The following is a 26,177-nucleotide window of genomic DNA, read 5'->3' as shown; positions in this document are numbered from 1 at the left end:
ATTGGTATTGTTCATGAAGCATTATCCAAGTTAGATCCTAGGAAACCGGCTGGCCCGGACAACTTAGAACCTTTCTTTTTAAAGATAGCTGCAGATTTTATTGCTCCACCTCTTACTTCTCTTTTTAACCTCTCCCTCAGCACAAATGTAATTCCAAAAGTATGGAAGTCTGCTTATGTCTTGCCTTTACTGAAAGGAGGGGAGGCAACTATTTTAAATAACTATAGGCCAATCTCTAAATTGTCAGTTCTGGCTAAGGTGCTCGAACGACTTGTGAGTGAACAAGTAAAGGAGTTTTTATCTATAAATGATATCCTGTCTAAACATCAGGATTCAGAAAGAAACACAGCACCATCACTGCCACAATGAAAGTGGTAAATGACATTACTAGTATTTTAGATAATAAGCAGAGTTGTGCAGCTCTGTTTATTGACCTTTCCAAAGCGTTTGACACCGTTGATCATCACATCTTAAAGCAGAGGCTACTCAGTATTGGCATATCCAGCCTTGCAGTGGGGTGGTTTGTGAACTACCTCTCTGAAAGGTCCCAATGTGTTCATTTTGATGGACTGTCTTCTGAGTGGTTAAACGTTTCTAATGGTGTACCACAAGGTTCTGTTTTAGGACCACTTTTATTCTCCATATATATTAACAGCGTAGGTGATAATGTGGATGAAGCTACTTTACATTTTTATGCGGATGATACCGTGATGTACTGCGCAGGTCCCTCCATTAAAGAGGCTGTTGTTAAATTACAGGCTGTTTTTAACACTATTCAGACTCAGCTCTCTGAATTAAAGCTTCTTTTAAATGTGGATAAAACCAAGGTAATGCTCTTTTCAAAAGCAAAAAAGACACCAGAGCCTGTTTTAGATATTGTAACTACGCAAAGGAACAAAACTTGAAGTTGTTGCCTGTTACAAATACCTTGGTATCTGGCTTGATGATTGTCTCACTTTTAAACTTCATGTCAATAACCTGCTAAAAAAACTGAGGGTTAAGTCCTGTTTCTCGCTTGAGGCCAGGAAAAGACTAGTCACTGTGACCTTTTTACCTGTGCTGGACTATGGGGATCTGATATATATGAATGCACCTGCTAATTACCTGTTCAAGTTAGATGCTGCGTATCACAGTGCACTAAGATTTGTGACAAACTGTAAAGCATTAACCCATCACTGTACCCTGTATGCAAGGGCTGGTTTGCTTTCACTAACTGTACGGAGGCTCAGTCACTGGTACATTTTTATATACGAAGCCATGTTAGGGAAACTTCCATCTTATATCTGCTCCCTGATCTCTCGGAGAATTGTAAGTGGCTACTGCCTGAGATCGAATGCAGTGGTTTTATTAAATGTGCCAACTGCTAGGACTGTCTTAGGGAAGACAGCTTTTAGATGCGCAGCTCCTCTGTCTTGGAATAGTCTGCAAATGAAATGGAAACTGAACAATCTGGTGCCACTAAATGTTTTTAAAGCTCGGTTGGATGCTAGTCAATCGGAAGCTATTGGTACCTGCTTATGTGGATAATTATGTAAATGATGCTGTATGATGTCCTTTTGTTGTTCTGTTTATGTTTGTATGTTTCATGTGGAACTACTTGAGCAGGGGGGTATACTGCGAAGCAGGATTTTCGCTTAGCCGGCTAAATTCAGCGAAAACTCCGGCTTTCCGGTCACCCGAAGCTGGTTCTCTTTTTAGCAGGCTAGATCTCCATGGTAATATATGCTAAGCAGCTAACCTGGTCGGGACCAGGTTAGGTTGCAGGCTAAGAGCTCAACTCTGTGAAAGCACCGCCTGCTGACCAATCAGAGCTCAGTGTGCGGAGTTTAAAGCGATCAAGTCATATTACAGGAGAAAGGAAATACAGAAAAACTGCCGTCGCAGGAAAGACGGCCGGCAAAAATCACCGACTGTGTGAACGTGAACATGAATAGAATATCACCTCCAACTTCAGAGCAATCTGACTGTTATAACATTAGCGTTAAGAAAGCTTACTTAAATATCGGCCACAACATAAGTAACCGGATCAGAGTACATTAAGTACAGTCCGCGGCATATCACTTCATAATGTATCATATATCTCCTGATCTGAGTCAGCTGAGCCGTATCTGGCCGTGCAACACTCACAGTGACACATACTGTATGCAGAAGTATTATTTTAAGCAACACATAAGTTGACGAAACACTCGAGACAAATGTAATTGAAGTCAGATCGTGTTTTAGACGGGGCAGTGATATCATAAACCTGTTGATGTACGCATTCAAACACTTTTTCTTTTTCCAGCTGTATTCACCTTGCAGGTGCAGCTATGTGGCTTTTATCCTGGATAAAGTGTTTAAGTCATGGATGTTTAAAGTTTAACTTCTTCATTTTTGACTAGTATTAAAGTTCACTTTTCATTCAGGAAGTATGACGCTGTGCTGTCAGTACGCTTCTCCATGTTTGTGATTGGTCGAATGCTCCAAATACCACCCCTTTCATGTGAACACGCACCTAACTAGATAGGACACGGCTGGCTTGAGCGATCCACTTGATAACCAGCGTCGTAGTACAGTTTAGCGAGAGCGCGTATGTTTTGGATTAGGCCAACCGGCTAACTCAAACATATCCAGGTTAGGTTGAACCAGCTTCGTAGTATAGGCCCCAGGTCTCCCTTGAAAAAGAGATCAATGATCTCAATGGGATTTATCTGTATAAATAAAGGTTTGAAATGAAATGGAGTCACTCCAGCAGGGGGGGCCAACCCGCGGCTCTCGAGACGCATGCGGCTCTTTGTGTTATGATTCTGTTTAGTTTTGTTTTTGTTGTGTGCTTTTGTGTGCTTTTTCCTGTCCAACCCCTGCCTTCTCTGTTTTCCTCTGCAGGGCTGGTGTGTGACAGGGAGTTGGCTGGCTCCTCCCAGGAGCAGACGAGGCACACCTGTTTCCACTCACCTCTTCACTTGTAGATATAAAAGCCCGGTCCTCATACCACTTCCCTGCCAGATAATTCCTCTGTGTTTCGACCCTCCGGTGTGTCTCGCTGCTCCCCTCGTCTTTTGGATTATTTGTTTGGATTTTTGCCTCCTGTCCCTGACGACTCAGTACCAGTCAACTTCCTGACTCCACTGCCGTCTTTTTTCTGTTTTCTGCTTGAATAAAGCTTTTTGTTTTTTTACCATCTCTCTCCAGTCTTTTGCTTTGGGGTCCAAGATTCTATAGGCCGTAATATCAATCAATCAATCAATGTTTATTTATATAGCCCAATATCACAAATGTTACATTTGTCTCAGTGGTCTTCACAGTGTGTACAGAATATCAGTATGACAATACGACACCCTCTGTCCTTAGACCCTCACATCGTACAAGGAAAAACTTCCAAAGAAAACCCAGTTTAAAGGGAAAAATGGGAGAAACCTCAGGGAGAGCAACAGAGGAGGGATCCCTCTCCCAGGACGGACAGACGTGCAATAGATGCCGTGTGTAAATTGAAAAGATAATACATTTGCAACATAGGTAGTCCAAATGTTTGGAAATGCATGTGTGTATAATAGGAAGATGAATCCACGAGGATATCCATCCAGGACCTATGATCCAGGACCACAGCCACGACTCAAGATCCAGCGCTCGCGATCCAGGACACAGGACCGCAGGATCATCCATGACTCCGGATCCCAGCGTATATAGACACCAAAAAGAAAGACATTTGGGGAAACTGGGTTAATCGGAATGAGTGTACACGGGTATAGACAGAGAGAAGGAAGAAGTAAGATGTCCCCCGACAAACTAAGCCTATATCAGCAAAACTAGGGGCTGAATCTAATCAGCCCTAACTATAAGCTTTATCAAAAAGGAAGGTCTTAAGCGCACTCTTAAAAATGGATAGGGTGTCTGCCGCCCGAACACAAACTGGAAGCTGATTCCACAAATGTGGAGCTTGATAAGAAAAGGCTCTGGCTCCCATTGTACTTTTAAAGATTCTAGGAACAACCAACAACCCTGCATTCTTGGAACGCAATGCCCTAGTAGGACAGTAGGGTATAATGAGTTCTTTAAGGTAAGATGGCGCCTGCCCATTAAGGGCTTTGTAGGCGAGAAGAAGAATTTTAAATTCTATCCTGTGTTCTATAGGGAGCCAGTGTAAGGCAGCCAGAACAGGAGTAATGTGGTCCCTTTTCCTAACTCTGGTTAGTACACGAGCCGCAGCATTTTGAATCAGCTGAAGCGACTTGATTGACTTCTTGGTACTCCCTGATAATAAAGAGTTACAATAATCCAGCCTAGAAGTAACAAATGCATGGACTAGTTTCTCTGCATCGTTTTGAGGCAAGATATGCCTGATTTTTGCAATGTTACGTAGATGGAAGTAGGCGGTCTTTGAAATTGATTTTATGTGGGCGTTAAAGGATAAATCCTGATCAAATATAACACCAAGATTCCTTACAGTCTCACTGGAGGCCAAATTAATGCCATCCATAGTTAGTATGTCTTTAGATAATTTGTTTCGTAGATTCTTCGGGCCAAGTACAATAACTTCAGTTTTGGTCGTGTTTAACATCAAAAAGTTTAAGGTCATCCACGTTTTTAAGTCCTTAAGGCAGTCTTGAATTTTATTTAGATGATTAATTTCATCAGGCTTGATTGATAAATATAGTTGAGTATCATCCGCATAACAATGAAAGTTTACAGAATGATTCCTTATAATATTGCCTAACGGAAGCATATATAATGTGAACAAAATAGGTCCGAGCACTGAGCCCTGTGGCACTCCATGGCTAACTTTGGTTTGCGTGGAAGATTCATCGTTAACACGTACAAACTGAGAGCGTTCAGATAGATAGGACCTAAACCAGCCTAAAGCAGTTCCCTGTATGCCAACTAAGTGCTCTAGTCTTTGCAATAGGATATCATGGTCGATAGTATCAAATGCAGCACTAAGATCGAGCAAAACAAGAATAGAGACAAGTCCCTTGTCTGAGGCTATTAGAATATCATTTGTGACTTTAACCAGAGCTGTCTCTGTGCTATGATGTGTTCTAAAGCCAGACTGAAAATCTTCAAATAAATCATTGTTTTTTAAGTAATCACACAACTGTTTTGCGACCGCTTTCTCAAGAATTTTTGAGAGGAACGGAAGATTAGAAATAGGTCTATAGTTGGCTAAAACCTCTGGATCGAGGTTGTGCTTTTTAAGAAGCGGTTTTATCACTGCTACTTTGAATGATTGTGGAACATAGCCTGATAATAAAGACATATTCATAATATTTAATAAATAAGTGCTAATTAATGGAAAAACTTCCTTCAACAGCTTAGTTGGAATTGGGTCTAACATACACGTTGATGGTTTAGAAGAGAGAATCATTGAATGCAATTGTTCAAGGTTAATGGCTGAAAAGCATTCTAGTTTACTATCTAGTGTAATATTAGAACTTACGATTCCGGGAGCTGTTGATAACACTATACTGGTCGAAGGCAAGAGGTCATTAATTTTGTTTCTAAGAGTAACAATTTTATCGTTAAAAAAGCACATAAAATCATTACTACTGAGTGCTAAGGGAATAGAAGGCTCAATCGAGCTGTGGCTCTCTGTCAGCCTGGCTACAGTGCTGAAAAGAAATCTTGCATTATTCTTATTCTCATCTATTAATGAAGAGTAGTAGGCTGCTCTCGCTTTACGCAGTGCTTTCTTATATTCATTGAGAGTAATATGCCAAATTAAACGAGATTCTTCAAGTTTAGTGGAACGCCATATCCTTTCAAGTTGTCTAGACTTTTGCTTTATTTTGCGGGTTTCGGCATTATGCCATGGAGCTAATCTATGTTGTTTTATTTTCTTCTTTTTCAAAGGAGCAACAGAATCTAATTTTATTCGCAGCGCATCTATAGCACTATCAACAACATGATCAATTTGGGGTGGTGTACATTTTGTATAAGTTTCCTCCCCTACATGCAGACATGCTATCGAGTTAAGTATTGGTTGAATCTCTTCCTTAAATGTGGCTATAGCACTAACAGATAGGTTTCTGCTGCAAGAGCTTTTGACTAATGCTTTGTAGTCTAGTAACAGTACTTCAAAAGTTACTAAGAAATGGTCGGATAAAGCAGGATTATGCGGTTCGACTAATAGTTGCTCAATTTCAATACCATAAGTCAGAACAAGGTCGAGAGTGTGATTATAACAGTGGGTTGGTTTATTTACACTCTGACAGAAACCAACAGAATCTAATATAGAGTTAAATGCAACAGTAAGGCTATTTTTATCATCGTCAACATGAATATTAAAGTCACCTACGATAATTACTTTGTCTGTTTTAAGAACCAAAGTTGATAAAAACTCAGAGAATTCTGATAAGAATTCTGAATAAGGACCTGGTGCACGATACACTGTAACAAATAAGATTGGCTGCAAAGTTTTCCAGGTCGGATGCGTAAGACTAAAAACGAGGCTTTCAAAAGAGGTATAATTACATTTTGGTTTAGTATTGATAAGTAAACTTGAGTCAAAGATTGCTGCAACTCCACCTCCTCGGCCCGTGCCTCGAGCAATATGAGTGTTGACATGGCTGGGTGGAGTGGCCTCATTTATGCTGACATATTCTTCATGTCTCAACCAAGTTTCAGTGAGACAGCATATATCAATATTATAATCTGATATTAAATCATTTACCAATATTGCTTTAGATGCTAGAGATCTTATGTTTAAGAGACCACATTTAATCTTCCTGTTTTGTTGCACTGTAGTAGTTGTTACATTTACTTTTATTAGGTTATTATGTATGACACCTCTATTAGGTTTTACCTTAAATTGTCCTTGGGCAGACACACACACCGCTAATATTGGGTATTTTATTGGGTTCGGGATTCCTATGGGTGACTGCCTAGGAGAGAGCGCAGAGAAGCGTGTAAGACTGCGACTCTGCCTCCTGGTCTCAACTCCAGTTTGTCATGGATTACGTCCACAAAGCCCTGAAATGTTTGCCGAAATGAGATCTGCACCTTTCAAAGTAGGGTGAATGCCGTCTCTCTTAATCAGACCAGGTTTTCCCCAGAAGGCTGTCCAATTATTTACGAAGCCCACATTGTTTGCTGGGCACCACCAAGACAACCAGCGCTGAAATGATGACATGCGGCTATACATGTCATCATTGATCAGATTGGGGAGGGGACCAGAGAAGATTACGGTGTCCGACATTGTTTTAGCATAACTACACACCGACTCCACATTAAGTTTTGTGCATTCTGATTGGCGTAAACGAACATCATTACCACCGACGTGAATAACAATCCTACTGTATTTACGTTTATCTTTAGCCAGCAGTTTAAGATGCGCCTCAACGTCGCCCGCTCTGGCCCCCGGAATGCATGTGACTGTGGAGGCTTCGGTCTCTAAATTCACGTGTCTCATAATAGAGCTACCAATAACCAGAGTTGGCTTCTCAGCGGGTGTCTCGCTGAGTGGGGAATATCTGTTAGATACGTGAACGGGTTGGTAATACTTTGCCTAGTTTCATACGGCTCTTCAGTTCATATAGAATTGTATATGTGTGAGTTTGGGGGAGAGACACTGACTCCTGACTAGTGTTGCACGGTGTACCGATACTTGAAAGGTATACCGCGATACCCTCCCGTTAAAAACTTTACGATTCCTCCGTTTCATTAGTATTGGTACTTTAAGAATGACGGGGGAAAGTACTCCGGTGAGAAAGTGCCGTTTTAATAAGAGCCGTGTGTGTTCAGCGCTCTGCTTCCACTCCCTGCACTGCAGCCGTGCCTGCAGTCCCGCCCCTCTCAAGCACGCTCAAGTGCCTCCCCTCTCTCGTGCAGGAGCTAGCTGCCAGAGCATGTGAGAAAACTATAGGTTACTTACGTAACCCCAGGCCTCAGAGTAACATGAAGTGAGATGTCTCACGATGGGATGCGCCTCAACGCGTATGCAAACAGAAGCATCAATCTCATTACGCCAATCCTGATTGGCTGGTGATCTTGACGTCAACGTCAGGGAATCCACCCACCCTTTAAATAGCTTGCGCTACGACGCAGCATCATTCAAAATAAGCACCTCTTCTCGCTTCGCCTTAGCAAGAAGGGCCGTCTGGTGAGACATCTCACTTCATGTTACTATGAGAACTGGGGTTACCTAAGTAACCTATAGTTTTCATTCATAACACTCCGTTCGATGTCTCACTATGGGATATTGAAACTCCCGTATTGCTAGACATGCTTATCTCGAAAATCACCAAAACAACCAGAACTTAATAGGTAGAACTCTGTCTCAACACGGGACCCAGCACTGCGCGGGCCACACTTGGAGCAGAGACATCTAGCCTGTAAAAGCGGACAAAAGTGAGCGGCGAGGACCAGCTCGCTGCAGCACAAATGTCTTGGATGGAAACACCCTTGAACAAAGCCCAGGATGTAGCCAGTCCACGAGTAGAATGAACACGCAGGCCCGTTGGTGCCTGCAAACCCTGACTCATATAAGCCAGAGCAATCACTTCCACAATCCAGTGGGAGAGCCGTTGCCTGGTAACGGGCTTGCCCTTCTGAGGGTTAGCCCAGGATATAAAGAGTTGGTCATTACAACGAAACTCTTTTGACCTGTCCATATAGATGCGTAAAGCACAAACTGGACACAGCAAATTCGGCCGCTGTTCCTCAGAGTAACACAGCGGCGGAGGAAATGCCACAATGTCAATGGGGGTACATGAGCCAACCACCTTAGGTATAAAGGCAGGGTTGGGCTTCAGCAACACTCTTGTTTGCCCCGGGGCAAACTGAGTGCATGAAGGATGTACAGAGAGCGCATGAATGTCACTGACTCGCTTGGCAGATGCCAGAGCCAGTAACAGCACTGTCTTCAGTGACAGGTGTTTCATGTCAGCTTCTTCCAGGGGTTCAAATGGAGGTCGAGTGAGCCCATCTAAAACCACTGCCAAGTCCCATAAGGGCACCAGTGACCTGGAAACAGGGAGGAGCCTGCGAGCCCCTTTCATAAAACGGCAGACCAAAGGATGTTGGCTAGCCGTCTTTCCCTCAAAGCCCACATGGCATGCAGCAATAGCAGCCAGGTACACTTTGATCATAGAGAAAGCTCTGTGTTTATCAATTAAGTCCTGTAGAAATGATAAAATCACCCGACAGGACATTGAAAAGAGATGTGTCCTTTTTGAAGGCACCACTCCTCAAACACCCTTCACTTGCAGTCATAGAGAGACCTGGTGGAGGAAGCTCTTGCACTCTGAATAGTGTTTATCACCTTCTGAGGGAGCCCCACTGTATTCAGATTGTACCACTCACGGGCCAGGCCCATAGTACCAAGCGCTCTGGGTGTGGGTGAAAGATTGCCCCCCCCGCCTGAGACATTATGTCCCTGCGTAGTGGGAGCTGCCACGGCTGCCCGCACAGCAGCTGATATATCTCCGCCAGCCAGTACATTGCAGGCCAGTGCGGAGCTATCAGGATAAGTGTGTGGCGTTGTTCTCTCACTCTGGCCAGAGTTGGGGGTATCAGAGCCAGGGGTGGGAACGCGTACAGAAGGACCGGAGGCCAAACGTGTGCGGGCGCGTCCACGCCTAACGGTGCGTTTAAATCGTGCATTGAAAAGAACAGCTGACAATGAGCATTTTCTTTTGATGCGAACAGATCTACCGCGGCTCGGCCGTAACGCACCCACAGCTGACTCACAATCATTGGATGTAGAGTCCAGTCTGCATATAGTGGTGCACCTCTGGACAGCAGATCCGCCCCGAGGTTCATCACTCCTGGTATGTGCGTCGCTCTCAGAGAGAGGAGACGTCCGCAGCTCCATAAGTTCAGTTTGGGTGCCAGCATGTGTAACTGGAGAGAACGCAAACCCCCTTGGTGGTTTATATACAATATTATGGTCGTGTTGTCTGTCCTCACGAGGACATGATGTCCTCTGAGAAAAGGCAGAAAGCGTTTCAGGGTGAGGAACACTGCTAAAAGCTCCAGATAATTTATGTGTGACCTCACAGGTCGACCTTCGGACATACCCCCCCAGCCCGTCAGACATGCGTCTGTGGTGACCACCTTCCGCGATAGGACAGCACCCATAGGCACGCCCCGTACTAGAAAAGTCGGGGGTAGCCAGTGGCGCAGTGCCATTACGCATTTCATAGTGACCATCACTTTCCGCGCGCCATGACGCGCGGGGTCCAATCTGAGGGCAGCTACCCAGCGCTGAAACTCCCTCATGTGTAAGCGTCCCAGTCGTACCACCAGAATGGCTGACGCCATGAGCCCCAGCAAACGCAGACATGACCTGAAGAGAACATATTTGCGTGGCTGGAAATGAGCGAGACAAGCCCTGAAGGCTTTCACTCTCTCTGCTGACAAGCGGGCTGTAAAGGGCACCGAATTCAGGCGTAGGCCCAGGAAGAGTACAGTCTGGGCTGGAGACAACATGCTCTTTCCTGTGTTTATTACGAAACCAAGGTCGAGCAGGTGTTTTACGAGGACATTCGTCTGCGTAATAGCCTCATGCTCCGACTGTGCGAGAAGGAGCCAATCGTCCAGATAAGTTGCCAGGCGAATACCCTGTTGTCTTAACGGGGCTATCGCGGCTTCCGTACACCGTACAAACACTCGCGGGCTGAGAGACAGACCGAAGGGAAGTACTCTGTACTCGTAACAGACACCCTGAAAGGCGAACCTCAGATATTTCCTGTGTGGGTAATATACTGGGATGTGGAAATACGCATCTTTCAGGTCGACTGATGTGAACCAGTCGTTTTTGGCGCACGAGACGCAACAGAGATGTGTGAGTGAGCATTCTGAATTTGTATCTTTTGAGATATTTGTTCAGAGCTCTCAAATCTAGTATAGGCCGAATCCCGTTCCCTCCCCGTTTGGGAACGAGGAAATACTTGGAATAAAAGCCGCTCTGACTCTGTTCGGCAGGTATTATCGATATAGCCTTCTTTTCTAGTAGCGAGAAAATCTCTTGCTCTAGAATATGGGCCGACTCTCCCCGGGCCTGTGAATACAGAATGCCCAAGAAGTGAGGGGGGGTGACAGCGAATTGGAGCCTGTAGCCCCGTGTTACTGTCTTGAAAACCCAAGCAGAATCTGTGAGCATCCTCCACTTTTCGCTTCTCAAAGCGAGCGGAGATGTCACAGCTCTGTCGTCTGTCCTCAGTGTCTCTATTTGTTGTGTTATGGGGCCCTCTAGTGTCTGAACATGGTGGTACCCCAGGTTGACAACCCTGGCCGACACTGCGCATGCGCGTGGCGCGTTGACACACGGCCTGCAAGTCCATGCTTAGGACGGGCGAAGCTGGTGTGCTCTCGCCCGGGGGAGTGAACATCGCTCCCGGCTTTGCAGCCTGAGCCGATGAAACGAAGATGTCATCCTCATCCGAGTCAGACAGGAGGAACTCAGAGGTATCCTCTTCGTCCTCCATATAGTCCAACTCCAGGACATCCTCCGCGGGTGGAACCATGGTGAGGTCCAATTGGGAGACCCAGCTTGACACAGCGCGGGGCTCCGCTCTCGCGGCTCTTGCCGCCACCGGGTCCCAGCCTGAAACGGCGTGGGGCTCCGGTTCAGCGGCTGTCGCTGTTGTTGAACCCCAGTCTGACACAGCGCGGGGCTCAATCTCTGCGGCGGACGCCACCATGTCTTGATTGCCGGCCAGGCGAATCAGCAGACATGAGGGGGTTCTGTCCCGACAAGCTAGCTTGGCGTGCTAACCGTCGGCGGAGGCTCTTAATGGTGAAGCGGGTACAATGCCCGCACGAGCCGGGGTTATCGATAGCCTCCCGGGCGTGTTCCAGCCCGAGGCAGGACGAGCAGACCTGGTGTGAGTCTGTGCCTGAAATCTTAAACCCGCAGCCGCATAGCCGAGCCTCCGAGTCCCTGACTCCTCTGGTGTGAGGGAGAGAAGGGTCCATCTTCGATCGCCGGGGTGTCGGCATGGAGTGGACACGCTAGTAACAGGTACGTTACTGAGAACAAATCCAACCTTGCCATTAGTCCGAAAGGAAAAACGGCGACGGTGTAGATTTTATTCTTTAAAGAATATTAACTGGTGTGTTAATACCTTCTTTTTTTTATCTCTGTCTCCTCTGGTGTGAGAGAGAAAAGAGAACGTCCTCTTTACCGAGGTGTCGGTGTGGAGGGAAGAAAACACTAGCAACTGGTATGTTACTAGCTTGAAGAAAAAATCAAACCTTACCGTTATTTCGAAAGAAAGAAACGGCGAGGCAGATTACAATATTAACTGGTGTGTTAATATTGCTCAGTCTTCTTGCAAAGCAAAAAAGTAACCGGAAAGCGCCCGTCGACCGAATGTCAGCTTTGGGTTCAGTCTGTGGACCGTTAAGCTAGCCCGGTTACAGATAAATCGAGATGTGCTCTGAAGCGAGAAGAGGTGTTTGAATGACGCTGCGTCGTAGCGCAAGCTACTTAAAGGGTGGGTGGATTCCCTGACGTTGACGTCAAGATCACCAGCCAATCAGGATTGGCGTAATGAGATTGATGCTTCTGTTTGCATACGCGTTGAGGCGCATCTCATAGTGAGACATCGAACGGAGTGAATGAGAACGAGAAGCATGGCTGCAAGTGGGAGTGCAAGTGGGAGTGCAACTGCCGCTGCGCCTCGGCTTGTTGACAAAAAAGACGCCAGAAGCGAAATTTGGAAGTATTTTAGCTATATCTCTGACAGTGAGGGCAAGAATCGGACACCACGAGGCCTGTCTTTAAGAAATGTATTAATTTAATACGAATTCTTGGGGGGATCGAGGGGAAACCTATCGTTGATTAAACATTATCCAGTGTTTCCCCTACCATTGTCTTGGAGGGGCGCTGCACCCCGCCAACGGAGCCCCGCGACCCCCCCCTGAAATCCAAGGTGTTTAAAAAATATATATTATTTTTTTTTTTTAAATATATATATAGCACCAAATTGCAAATAATCTATAACTACTGTCACTTTTCACATTGAGCATGTGCTCTTTTATTAAATAAACTAAACGCTTTCATTTTAAGTTGTGAGTTTAGTGTTTTTGACCCTAACGGAGCGTCCACACTACAGCTTCAAAAGAAGCTTGGAGCTGGGCGTGTCTGAAGCTTGGGGATTTTATTCGAGCAACGCGACCAACAACCAATCACATGAATCTCCCGCCCCCGACATACAAAGCAAAAAACCCCGGGGATTTTATGCGAGCAATATATATATAAACTCCCCAAACAGGCGAAAACCTACCAGTTTCACCCACTGTCTCTGCCACCTCCCTCCATGACTGGTTCTTCCGGTTTGTATCCCGGTAGGTGAAGAGGGTCTGGTCATACAAAACCGGGTGATTTGCTACGGCGATAATTAGTTTCTCCTCCATCTTTTTTTGAAATATAGAAATGAACGGCGGGATATCTCTCCCAGCTTAGACGCGGTTTGATTGGCTAGGGCTTGAGCTGTCAGATTTTCAGAAACGGGATTTGATTGGCTGGCGCTGGCTACTCCGGCGTCTCCGGTGTCAGAAGTTGAACATTGTTCAACTTCTGACGCCGGAGACGGACCGCTATGCTACCCACAATTCAGTTCGGTGAAAAGCGAGGCAACGTGACGTCACCCCATTCAAAGTGAATGGGCAGACGCGTTGGAAACCGTTTTTGAAGCTGTCGAAGCTGTAGTGTGGACGGGCCGTAAGAAACACTGATGCATTAATCAATAACAATAATCCACAGCTCCTCTCTCTGCTCCAGAGGATTTAAAAAATATATATCCCAATGCCACAAAAATGCATCAGTGACGTGGTTGAAATCTTGTCTCCAGAAAACAAAAAACTGAAACAAGCGGTATCAGAGACTGTGTGTTTGATGTGGCTCTTTGCAGTAACATAGAACAAATGTGGCTCTTAACCTCTGACTGGTTGGCCATCCCTGCTCCAGCCAATGTTCTATAAACTGTCTGGGAATGCAATTCATTTATCTGATCCCTGATCAGTGAAACCATTGAATGGTCTGTATGGGTGAGAGAGTTCAGTGAGTACCTCCAGTAATAATGGCCATCTAAGCTTTGCCTCAGATGGCAGACCATCCATGCGTTTGTGTCTCTTGATGGATAGGGAAATCTAGGCCGTTTCTCAATGTCGAGTATACCTGCTGCAGAGCCACTATTTCAAGTATACTACGTCATCGAGTGGCGCCGAATGCTGGGCATTTAACATGCATTTGAAATAGTGGCTCTGCAGGAGGTTTACTCGACATTGAGAAACGGCCCTAGTAAGCTAAACGGTCATTCTTCTTCGGGTACTTTTTGGAATATAACAAACACTTCAGCTGCATTTGCACCACCGTGTGGACTGGAGTAGGGCCAACCCACATTCACACTTAAAATGGGAAAAGCAATACTGCCTTTTGCTGTCTTGTTTTCTAGAGTTTCATGCTCAAACTACCCATTAAAGTTACATTTGAAATGGACATTTACATTTGTAAGCAATGATGAGGAATAAATGGCTTAGTCTTCATGGCACGCTCAGGCTGAGAGTGAGTGCCATCCCAGCCCTGGGCACACGCAGCATATTACACACTTAACCAGAGAAGGATGGCGTTAAATGTATAGTATCGTTGACTTAGCTGGAACCTTTTTTAGCTCTACTGTGGCACACATTTACTGTATCCGTACCATCTTGAAGAAAAATAGAAATTCAGTTTGACTTTACTATACTATTAATTTGAAAATAATTAAATTGTGTATGACATTATAACAGACAGTTACTTTGTATTGTTGGCTTTTATCAATCATTTAGCATTCAGTATTTATATTCAAGGTCATGTTTAGTCAGAAACCTTAAAGTACAACTGTATAATCAGATTTAGCTTTACTTTAATATGTTCAATAACCACCTGACAAAAACCGATGGTTTATATTTCCTTTATGTGCAGCTACTGACCATTCCTTACCGGCAATGACCCATTTTACTAGATGACTATCAATTACTCAAGGTTTCCTCACACAGCCTCAATGAGATTCTAAATTCAATATGGGAATTTCTTTCTGCCTGCCAATAATTAACATATTTTCAGCACTGTGAATGTTTTCACAGATTGAAAGAGTCTCAAAAAATGTAAAACCATCATCAGTTGTTTTGATTGAATAAACAGTGGATTCTGAGATATGCATAGCTGCAGGACAGAGCTCCTTCACTGGGACCACAGCATTGATTGCCACCTCCATACAGATGACATGCAGCTGTGCATTGTCATACCACCCAATTATATCAGCCCTAAGTAGTTCACATAATTTATCACGTCAACTTCTGAATGTCACAGAAGCCCTGTGAGCTGCACAGAGGTAAAACAATAATTGTTTTTACTGCCATAAGCTGTCCATACAATTTGAAACCAAACCCTGGAGCCACATATTTTGAATCTGTCAACAAACAACTGAATTACTGTGAGATGACTGCAATTATTCAAAGATCCAATCATGATTGGATACTGAAAAAAACAAGAAAAACAGTACCCCTGTTCACAAGTTGCTTCAATGGCTCAAACTCTGGCTGCACTATGTGTCAGCATTCATGTGAGCTGAGCATTTCTATATATATCATAGCAGATGTCGCTCATTCCATGCTACATTTTCTCAATACTAGCCCCCACACAAATTGAAAGCCCTGTGTAGAAAGGTTGGGTTCAATGGTAATCATGGCCATGGTTATTATTTGTGCTTATTTAATGTTTTATAGATATATGACTAGCATAGCATACCATTTACAACAGGCTTTAGAAGGTACATGTAGAGTAGTGTAAAGGTAAAAACAAATATTATTATCCAAAATAAAAAATAAACCAGTGAGTGTTTAGGAGGGTTCAGAGCCAGAGTTCTAAACATTAAAGAGATTACATTAAATGGAGAATAGACTTCTTGAAATTCTGATAAAAACACAAGAATTCCACTAGACTTGATGTCTAAACTGCTTAGTTGTTCCTTGGCTGAGCGTCAATGTTCCTCACCTCTGAAAGCAACTTCCAAGGACCTGAGGCACAATCTTTACAAATTCAAACAAAACCTTTTGACAGGTCTTATCCGGTTAGGATTTAATGTGAAAGTCAAATTATAATGTATCACATTGTATGTATTTAGCAGTCTCCATATAAGTTCCAAATGTACAATTTCACATGAGAGAAATGTTGCCTGAAAGGTGCTGAAAAAATAAATTAAGAGATGACTTATTAATTAAGTACAACAATCTGAAATATGTAGTTAGGGTGAAAGCTCTTGAAATGCACACATTTTAAAGACAATGGTTCTATGCATAACTAACGCATGATGAACAAGGTCAGTCAGTGCATCCTACTATCACAGTTTCCACGGGAACACAGACACAGTGCACTAGAGCAGCCGACGCCGCCTCCAGTGAACACCAACACAGAAAAAGCCTGAACACTATAGTTTTTTCTTTGTTATAGGTGTGCATATGCATTAGTATAAGAGAAACAGAGAGAACAAGGAAATGCACTATAGCTGGTTACCCACATCTACCATAGTGGAGCTGTATGTTTTTCTTTGCTGCTAACTACAAGCATGACACACCCCCCAGAAGTAGCTCTCTATATAGGCAAGAGAAGCTCTATGATGGAGACTGGGTTTTTTCAAGAGTGCGTGCTCAGAGTTTGAGTATTCCTGGAGAGCAAGAGGATGACAGTGGCTGCATTGTGACTCTACTCTACTCCATTATCCTCTTACAGACGTGTCCTGGTTATAGAACACAAGCTGCAGTCAGACATATCAATTGCCTGCACTGGCGGGCAACTCTTAATCTACTAAAAAGACTATAAAAAGGTCAATTATAACAGTATCATGTGTTGTTCATATGTAATCCCTTCTGCAAGAAACTTGAATTAAAACAGTTATTTGAAGCAGATCTTTTCAAAGCATTAACCAATATTTGAGAGATTAGCTGCAAGCAGCGTTAAATACATAAGACTGACTTTAGGGAGGTTTATACACTGAACACAAATATAAACGCAACACTTTTGTTTTTGCTCCCATTTTTCATGAGATGAACTCAAAGATCTAAAACATTTTATATATACACAAAATAACCATTTCTCTCAAATATTGTTCACAAATCTGAAAAAATCTTTGATAGTGAGCACTTCTCCTTTGCCGAGATAATCCATCCCATCTCACAGGTGTGGCATATCAAGATGCTGATTAGACAGCATGATTATTGCACAGGTGTGCCTTAGGCTGGCCACAATAAAAGGCCACTCTGAAACGTGCAGTTTTGCTTTATTGGGGGCGTCTGGGGGGGTCCGAAAACCAGTCAGTATCTGGTGTGACCACCATTTGCCTCACGCAGTGCAACACATCTCCTTCGCATAGAGTTGATTAGGTTGTTGATTGTGGCCTGTGGAATGTTGGTCCACTCCTCTTCAATGGCTGTGGGAAGTTGCTGGATATTGGCAGGAACTGGAACACGCTGTCGTTGTATGGAATACATATTTATTGTTACACGTCATATGAATGAAATGATTGCCATGATAATACAACAGGAGAATGGAATGGTGTTTGGCGATTAGGCCCCGGTTTGGAGGATAATCATTCAGGAGGGAAAGAACCGCTCCGATTAAATCCCCAAAACCAGTGAAGTATAGAATACTGAGATGAACTGAGTTTCTTACCTTGTGGGTGACTGTGGTGATCTGTGGATGACATAATAGATTAACATATGTATGCGGCAGGAGGCCTGAATCACTGCCGGAGCTTACGGGTCATGCTGAGACTCTGACGGCCGAAATCAGTGCCGGTCTTATCTGAAAACGACCTGAGGGTCGCCTGCCTGGCTAGCAGGGCTTGACTACGCCGCCACGAAGGTCGAACGTCCTGCCGAAGCAGGGATCTTGTTTTTTAACAGAGACCGAAGTCTACGGTGGCCCACAGTCCACAAGACCGAAGTATACGGGGACCCACAGTCCACAAGACCGAAGTCTATGGGGACACGCAGTCCAGAAGACCGAAGTCTACGGGGACACACGGTCCACACCTGACGTCGCAGGGTATACATTTTACACAGACACATCTGAGCACGGGCCTGGGATTAGATACCTGCGTGCAGGAGAATGTAGCCCATGACATGTAGATGCAGCCTGAGACGAGACATTATTCCCTGTGGGCGGGGGCCCGAGGACTAGGACAGGAATGCAGTTTGAAATCCGATACCATAATGAGACATGTATACGTGTAAACGTGTTATGAACCACCACCAGTTATATGCATAGATACCATAGTTAGGGTCTGAGAGATCTTTGGGAAGCCAGTACGGCGCTGATGTCCGGGCGAATGTAGGTTGTGAAGGCGGAGGAGGACCACCGTCCTAGTTGTTGTAGGGATGAGGTAGAGAGACCTTGATTAGCAGCAGAGGTGGCTGCACCTATCCTGAAGGAATGTCCCGAGTATGATATAGGTGATAGGCCGGATTTAATGAGAACTTGCTTGAGGTAGAAATTGACGGGGGCCATGACCCTGTGAACCACTCTCCCTGGAAAAAAAACCCAAAGCCCACGGATGCCAGGCGGCATCCGTGAAAAACCTGATTGAGTCAGAGGAACACGCGAGGTCATTGTAAAAGAAAGTAACTCCGTTCCAGTGGGCGAGCAGGAGGGACCAGAATGTAGGTCTGAGCGGCAGCCTTCGTCTAAGAAAACGCAGTCATGGAGGTTGTCGACCGCTGATGCTGCGTCCAGGAGGCGGGAGATGAATGAGCGCCCCTGGGGGATGACGCGCATGGCGAAGTTGAGGTGTCCGAGAAGGGAGAGCAACTGTTGTGTTGTGATAACTTGTTGCTCGCAGTATCACTTGGTGATGTCCCGGATGCGCTGCAATTTGTCGGAGGGGAGAGACGCCTTCATGTCTATGGAGTCGAGGATGATGCCTAAGAACTCTAAGCGTGTGTCGGGACCTAACGTTTTCTCTTTGGAGAGAGGGACACCTACTCCTGAAAGCAATGTTTAAGCTTGGCCAGTGAGATCCCTGAGCTGTCCTGTGGCGGGTCTATGAGGAGGAGTCGTCCAGTAGGTGAAGGACGGAGGGGATTCTGACGATGTTCAGCAGGATCCAGCAGAGCGCTTACGAGAAGGAATTGAAAATGCAGGGGCTGCTTCTGCACCCGAAGGTCAGGCGAACGGCGAAATAGAGTTTGGACTCCCACTTAATACCGAACAAATTCCACTGAGACGGATGAATGGGGATGATTTTGAAGGCATTGGTAATGACCGCTTTGGAGAGCCAAGCTCCGTGCCCTGTGAACTTGATAATCTTTATTGCATTATCCACTGAGGCATGGTGAAGGGAGAACTGATCTGGAGGGATAATACTATTGACGCTGAAGAATGGGCCGGAGCGGGGAGCGGACAGATACAAAATCAGCCTTTTTTTTTTTCAGAGTATTTGCGTGTGGCTATTCCGATGGGATTTGAACGGAACACTGAGAAGGGGGAGGAGCTAAAAGGACCGATTATATATCCTTTGAGAAGTTCTTTGTCGATGAGCTGGGAAACTATGTTGGGTTCTTTAGCGGCTGACTGTAAGTTTCTTGCTACGAAAGTCACTGTGGGAGATGAGAGGACCCCTACCCTGAAGCCTTGGGAGAGCCCTGATAGAGATAGTCAACAAACACGGAATCTGGGTGAGTAGATAGTGCAGCTGCTAGCTGAGGGATGTTAATGGGAGTGGAGGGGTGATATTTCAAAATGTTTTTTCACCACGAGGTGTCTGGCGCAGAGCTACTGCGAGGCTAACATTTTCGTTAAAACTAGTACAAATCCTATCTTCGTGTCTAGTCTGCACCTGACGGCTTGGTCTATCGGTCCCAGCATACTGCATGTGGGAGGCTCTGGGCGTGGAGAAAGGCACTGAGGGGCAGAGGGGAGCGATATGGCCCTGCGCTCCGCAGCTGTTGCATGAGATAGCAGATTGGCCGCCGGTGGCCATCACGAGCAGCTCAATGTCCATCACTGACCAATCCAGGCGGATATTGCTATGTGCTAGGTGGAGCGCTGCTTTGCTTGAAAAGCTTTTGTTGTACTGATAGAAGACAGATCTCCCGTATCTAATGTTAATGTCGCCGATAATGGCCATGTACGCATCTAATTCTACTCTTCTCTCAGGGTAGACGGAGCAGAGAACATCACGGAAGATGCTGAAAGCGACCATAAATTGCCCTAAGCTGATATCTCTGATAAGCCTGGGGTCTGCGGCCTTAAAGACGGCGGTGATATTTCCTCCTGTGGCGATGGCTTTATCGCACTCCGGGGAGGGCAGAATAAGGCTAAGCAGATTAACATCCTTCCCTTCAAGAATTTTCTACCTAAGCCGTGAGGAGATGTTGGCGGCTTGGGAAATAAAAGGCCTCCCTGAAGGGGGGGCTGGGAGGTCCGAAGCCAGAGAATAAGGGAGAGCTACTGCTGGAATGCGTGGAACACCCTGACCCGGCAACTCCGGCGGGACTGAGGCAGAAAGCGCTGCTCTGAGTGCAACGGAAGTTGAAGCTCCTGTGACGGAGTCTTCCAGGGCCTGGAGGTGAGCATCGATAGCTATCATGGAGCTAGCCAAGGATTGCAGGGAGCCGGCCACGCTACTCTCCATAAGGGGCGTGTTAGTGCCACTTCCGGTCTGGCGAGCCTGGGAAGGGGTGGATTTTGGAGGCGGACGGGATCCTGAAGGGCTCGACTTCCTCGCCCTGGTCTCTCTGGGGAGCTGACTGGAGCTGCTGCCCCGGACTGGGGAGCTATGCTGGAGACCTGGTCCGAGAGCTCTCGGAGCTGAGAGAGAGTGAGGCCTGGGGCTGTGGGAATGCCCTGCTGCAGGAGCCGGGCGATAAGGAAGTCTGCCTCTGTTGATAAGCCGTTTTGGGGAGCCGAACCGGGATCGAAGACTTCCAGAGAAGGTTCGTGTTCCGAATTGTCCGAGTTGGACATCTTGAGCTAATTGTTTCTTACGGTTGTTTTTGTTTTTCTCACGAGGAGGAGTATTGTAGTACTACCACGGTGTGGTCACCTGAAATGACAACTGACAGGAAGGAAGAGCAGGCATTTAAGGAATTTAACATGTGCAGCAATTGGCTGCTGAGGGGTGACGCCCACGCATTTAATGAGGGGGGAGAGAGCAATAGAGTGACGTGTAAGTGACTCATTGTTAGGTCTTCCTTATTGAACTTGCGCTAAAGCTTTCATTTCTCATTCACTATTCCTTGATGTTCATTTATAATTGCATTCATCCATTCAAACATGGAGCAATCGGATGTTTTGACCCTTTATATGCTTTTTTCATCGAGTACTAAAACCTTCTGTCCACTTTCTTCAAATGACGTAAATAGAGATGATTACCTGGTCTCTTTTGAAGTGATGCCAAATCCTATAGTCTCACTGCAGTTTAGTATCTATGATGCCAGGAAGAAGAGTTTGCTGCCGGCATCCTCCTTCAAGATTTTACTTCCGATTGCATCCTTCTCTGGCTTTATCTGATGATGTAGGCCTGGAGATCCGGGCATACTTTTACCTGCATGCAACAAACAACATGGAATATTATGAATATGTTTTTATTTATCCGTTTCCTTATACTCCAAAACCAGCTTTCATTTATCAAGTGTACTAGAATGTGTGTAATTCTGGCATAATACTTTCCACCTGAGCCACCTTTAGCTACATTTTCCAGCAAAGCTCATATTTTTCTTATGTACCTGCCGTTTCTTATTTAGTTCATGATACAATTTGTAACTTCTGCCATGCAGTATACTTACAGTGTTTTCTTCTCATTGATGAAAGAGAACACACTTTTCTTTGATCTCATTTTGAGCTTGTCTGCCATGATGCAGTAGCTGAAGGAGAAGGGCAGCTACTGACCTCAAAAGTGGAACTGTCATCTCTGGCTGCTTGAAGTCCCAAGGCAGTGGATGTTGTGAATAAGGCCACATTACATAAATTAATCATATAGAGATGCCTCTTCTCTCCCTTTTTATAAAGTTTAGGCTTTTGTGTTTACGAATCTAGAGCTTGTGTCTGTATTTTAAGTTAAGCAGAAAACTTGTAAAGCAGCCTGGTCTGGCCATCTGAGTTGTGTGCTCCAAGTCTATACAAGCTTCCTTATATCCTAGCGGATTTCCACTCCAACTGTATTTTTGGGGCTACATGTTTATATGTATCTGTTGGTTTTCTTGATGCCTGAACAGTGGATTTCATTATTCTTGTCGGGAAGTCTCAATTGATGAGGCAAGATGTCTCACTGTATAGTTAAGAGCTGCCATGAATATACAGCTACTCAGGAAACTGCAACTGGATTTTGTTTCTGCCTCTCCTGCCAGCAATTGCAAGACATATAGTTTGCCATTGAAAAAGAAGACCTCATCTGCCCTTTGCTTCTAAAATAAATATGCATTCTGACTTTAGGTAAGTGGGAAGCAGTTTGAGCAGTAGGGGAAGCAGTTAGGCAGCTTTTGGCAGTGATCTTTAAATATTTTCAAATGACACTGCTGATTAGGTTTCAAGACACCCACTGCTTCAGGTGGAGACTCTGCGACCTGCTTTAAATGGGAGTTATTATCTCAAGCATACTAAACAAAATATATTTTTAGTATCTTAGGCACAGGAATTAATAAATGGTTTCCTTTCGTAATACTCTTTAACTTTATAATAAATCCCAAAAAAAAGAATCACTGCCATTTGCAAGGTGTAACTTTGTAAAAATATACGATAATATTCTTTATTTATTAACAGCACTGTATCTAGTCTAGGTTCCTTCCTACATGGAATATGGTTTAACAACATGTCTCTTAGCCACAGGACTGATTTTGTTGGTATAGCATTAGCATATTCAGCCACATGGCATCAGTGCAAATTGCATTAAAACATAAAACCAAACCTATATCAAAAACATAACTTAGAAGAAAGAGTATAGGTAACAGGACTGTATGTCAATCTTAGAATTGTCTCAACAATAACATTTAGAAAAAAACTTACTTTAGCTGTTGTATGCATGGTTGCATGGCCTTCAGAGACTCAAATGATGCTACTTCCTGTATATCATGTGAGTTGTGTCACATGATCAACAGAAGGAATATGTCAGGGAAACGGGACTGAATGAATGGGGACATGGGAACATGACTAAATCTTTATTTGTATATAGTATGAATGTCAGACTGGTAATTGTATGTCCACATAGAAAAAGAGGCACACAATAAAACAGGAAATAGGCCAATTAAGCGTTAACACAACATGCTTTCTCTAAGCAGGCATATACGTCTAGCTTGAATGTGATCATTTGAAAATTATTTTTACAATTAAAAAAAAAAAAAAATCGGGATTTATAAATCCTGATCTAACCCTGATATATACGCTTTAACCTTTTTTGACAGTGACACACATTTTACAGACAATTTTCTATACAATTTAAAAATTATAATTAAAAAAAAAGAGCAGCACTGTGCTGGAATTAAGCAGCCATTAATTTACTTGAGCCTCAGGAGCAGAATAAATAAGAAAATGAGGAGTTTAATGGTGAATTAGTGAGGAGCTAGTGGAACAGGCCCTGGGCTGTGTTTTGCATAGGCAACTATTATGAAAACCAACCTGTCACACACTTGAAAGGGCAAACCAGTTGGCATTACACGTTGTAACACAGTGTTTCCTCAAGTTGGAGACTGCATACTTTTGCTTGTTTATGAACAGATGACGAAAAAATGCTCCATAAATGTGAGGGGGTTGGATGAGCTCACCCCTTTGGTATTTAATTAAATGAGAACTTTTAATTTAGTTTAAGATCTGTTTCATTATTGCCATAATGTGTATGGTTTAAACAATGTTAGAATAAACAAATAGGACATACGTCATAGATACATGACTATACTGCAGGAATATATTTGTTTCATTCTTGAAATTATATAACTAACACATATTTTTCCTTGCTGAGGTTTTCAATTATTGGCTGTTGGGTTAGAATATCTGATTACAGATGTATTCCTAGGCAATTTAATTTTAACAGTTGCGCGTGTGAACATTATTCTCATTTCAATTATCATATTGATGTTAACAGCTTTGTATTTCGACATCACTTTTTATATTGGTTTGACTAATGCTGCCAGTTCAGCAGCTTTACTCCTGATGTATTTATCTAATCATAGGCTGTTAATTTGCTTCAACCTCCCCCTCTCTTTTTCACTCACTCTCTCACAAATATGAAGAGGAGTGAGGAAATGTTTTTCCGGTACATGTTAGTTGAATATCAGAAAATGTTCTTCCTAAAAGCTAGCACACCGAAATACTCACTACATGTATGTTCAATATAAATGTATATACTATTGGTGGATGAGTTATGAGCAATCTTTTTACACACCAAGTCAAGGTTGTGTCAAGGGGTCCGGGAGGAGTTTTGGAGAAATCTAACATGACATGTTACTTGTTAGACGCTTTTATCCAAAGAGACTTACATATTCAATACTGTGGACAATCCCCACAGAAGCAATTTGGGGTGAAGTGTCTTACCACACCCATCTCTACTATTACTTAGTTTTATCCCCCTTTTATCTACGTAGGCCCTTTTTGTATCTGTTTTATGTATTTCAATCAGGAGAGACTTCATTTTGTTAAAGAACATTTATTGACACATGCCATAAGATAAATGTTAAGTCTTTGGCGATTAGACCCCGATCCTGAAATCGTATATCTAAAGGGGGAAATGCTGCCGTGAGCATATAGGGAACCCCCCCGGGGTCTAGACACATGGTGATGATGCTGAAGATCTGGATTTGATGAGGAGATGGGATGAAGAGGGGATATGATGAGGTCTTTGGATTGGCTCTCCTGGCACTGGATATGATGAAAGGAGGTGGATGGGGAGGAGGTGGTCGGCAGCATTAAAACCTGAAATCACGCTGACTGCAGGAGAGTAACCATTTTAAAGTGTGGCTACAGATATTTATTTTCATATATTGTTGCCCTTCATGCTGCACTCGGCTGTACTACTGTTTATTTTTAATATTCTGCTGGAGATTGAGGTGAATGTAATAGGTTAACAGAAAGCCCGTGATGAGCTGATTATAAGCAGCTGCGGAGTGAATGTATACCAGTCTTCCTGAAAGAACTTGCGCTGAGCTTCATATATGTCACACTGTGGGACTGCGAGAAACGGTATTTCAAATGTCTGTATGTATAACACATGTAGAATTATTGACAATAAAGCTGACTTTGAGTTTGACTGAACTCTTAGATTATAATTTCAACTAAAATGTTAATGTGCTTTCATATATGAAGCGATTGATCCACCACTTCACCATTGCTGTCTTTTACTTTCTAATGATTGGCCCCAAGAGGATATTATTACTCTTTAGTCCAAATATTTACTATTGCCTTGTACTTTGTGATATGACTTAATCATGTGATTATCACAATCTTATGTCAGTTGGCTAATTATCAAGTGGAACAAAAGCTCAGGGATGCTAATGATGAAGAAATTAATTGAAATTTGCAATCCTCTTGTTTGTCTTACTCTTAAATCTGGTCAGGATAAGATCACAATCAAATAATGTTTTACTAATACAGTTGTATTAGCTATCCATGAGATAACACAATATTACAATAGATTTTAAAATGACATGAGTAATTAATGTCATTAATGTTCTTTGAGTGTTTGAGTAAGACACATATATTGATTAAAAGCATCAGATAGAAAATGCCACTAGATATATTTTTTAATAAGTTATAGGAATGCTGAGTAGCCTACTTACATTTTAAAGGTAAGGAAATAACAGAATAAGACGGTAAATGTACTGTACCGTGTGTATCAGTAGTACGGTGCATCATAAATTGTCTCGTATACTCAACATTGTATGGTCTTCATGGCTTTTCATGTCACTACAGTATGTCCCTAGAGCAGGGGTGCCCAACCTTTTTTGAACCGAGAGCTACTTTCAAAGTTGCCAGTCTGCCGAGATCTACCAGTCCAAATAGAGAGGCGTAGCCATTACTGACAGCCTACTACCAGGTAAATACACACTTCTACTTGTATAAAACTGACCTTTGTACGATTAATACTTCATAAAATACTGCAGATCCTTTATCTTACCTATTTCTAATCTACACACATACAAGTATTTAACTAAAGTTACACAACAGTGTTGTTGATACAGAGTTGGAGTTTATTCACACGTCACATACTACAGTGGGTAATGTTTTCAAGAAA

General features: G+C 43.7%; 1 long non-coding RNA gene and 1 pseudogene across 1 annotated transcript; both read right to left on the bottom strand.

Moving 5' to 3' along the window:
- Positions 1 to 826: 826 nt before the first annotated feature.
- LOC139433991 (uncharacterized) lies at positions 827 to 9,508 on the bottom strand (annotated as a pseudogene).
- Positions 9,509 to 17,231: 7,723 nt separating this feature from the next.
- LOC139433990 (uncharacterized) lies at positions 17,232 to 23,009 on the bottom strand. Its single transcript, XR_011643390.1, has 4 exons — positions 22,961 to 23,009; positions 21,332 to 21,503; positions 17,630 to 17,650; positions 17,232 to 17,427 (listed from the first exon to the last, which is right to left on the bottom strand). It is a non-coding gene; the product is annotated as an uncharacterized lncRNA (long non-coding RNA).
- Positions 23,010 to 26,177: the final 3,168 nt, after the last annotated feature.

Source organism: Pseudochaenichthys georgianus, chromosome 6 (assembly GCF_902827115.2).
Source record: "Pseudochaenichthys georgianus chromosome 6, fPseGeo1.2, whole genome shotgun sequence".
Lineage (NCBI taxonomy): Eukaryota > Metazoa > Chordata > Actinopteri > Perciformes > Channichthyidae > Pseudochaenichthys > Pseudochaenichthys georgianus.
The sequence above is the reverse complement of the archived record's forward strand: the minus strand, read 5'-3'. Positions and strand labels throughout refer to the sequence as shown.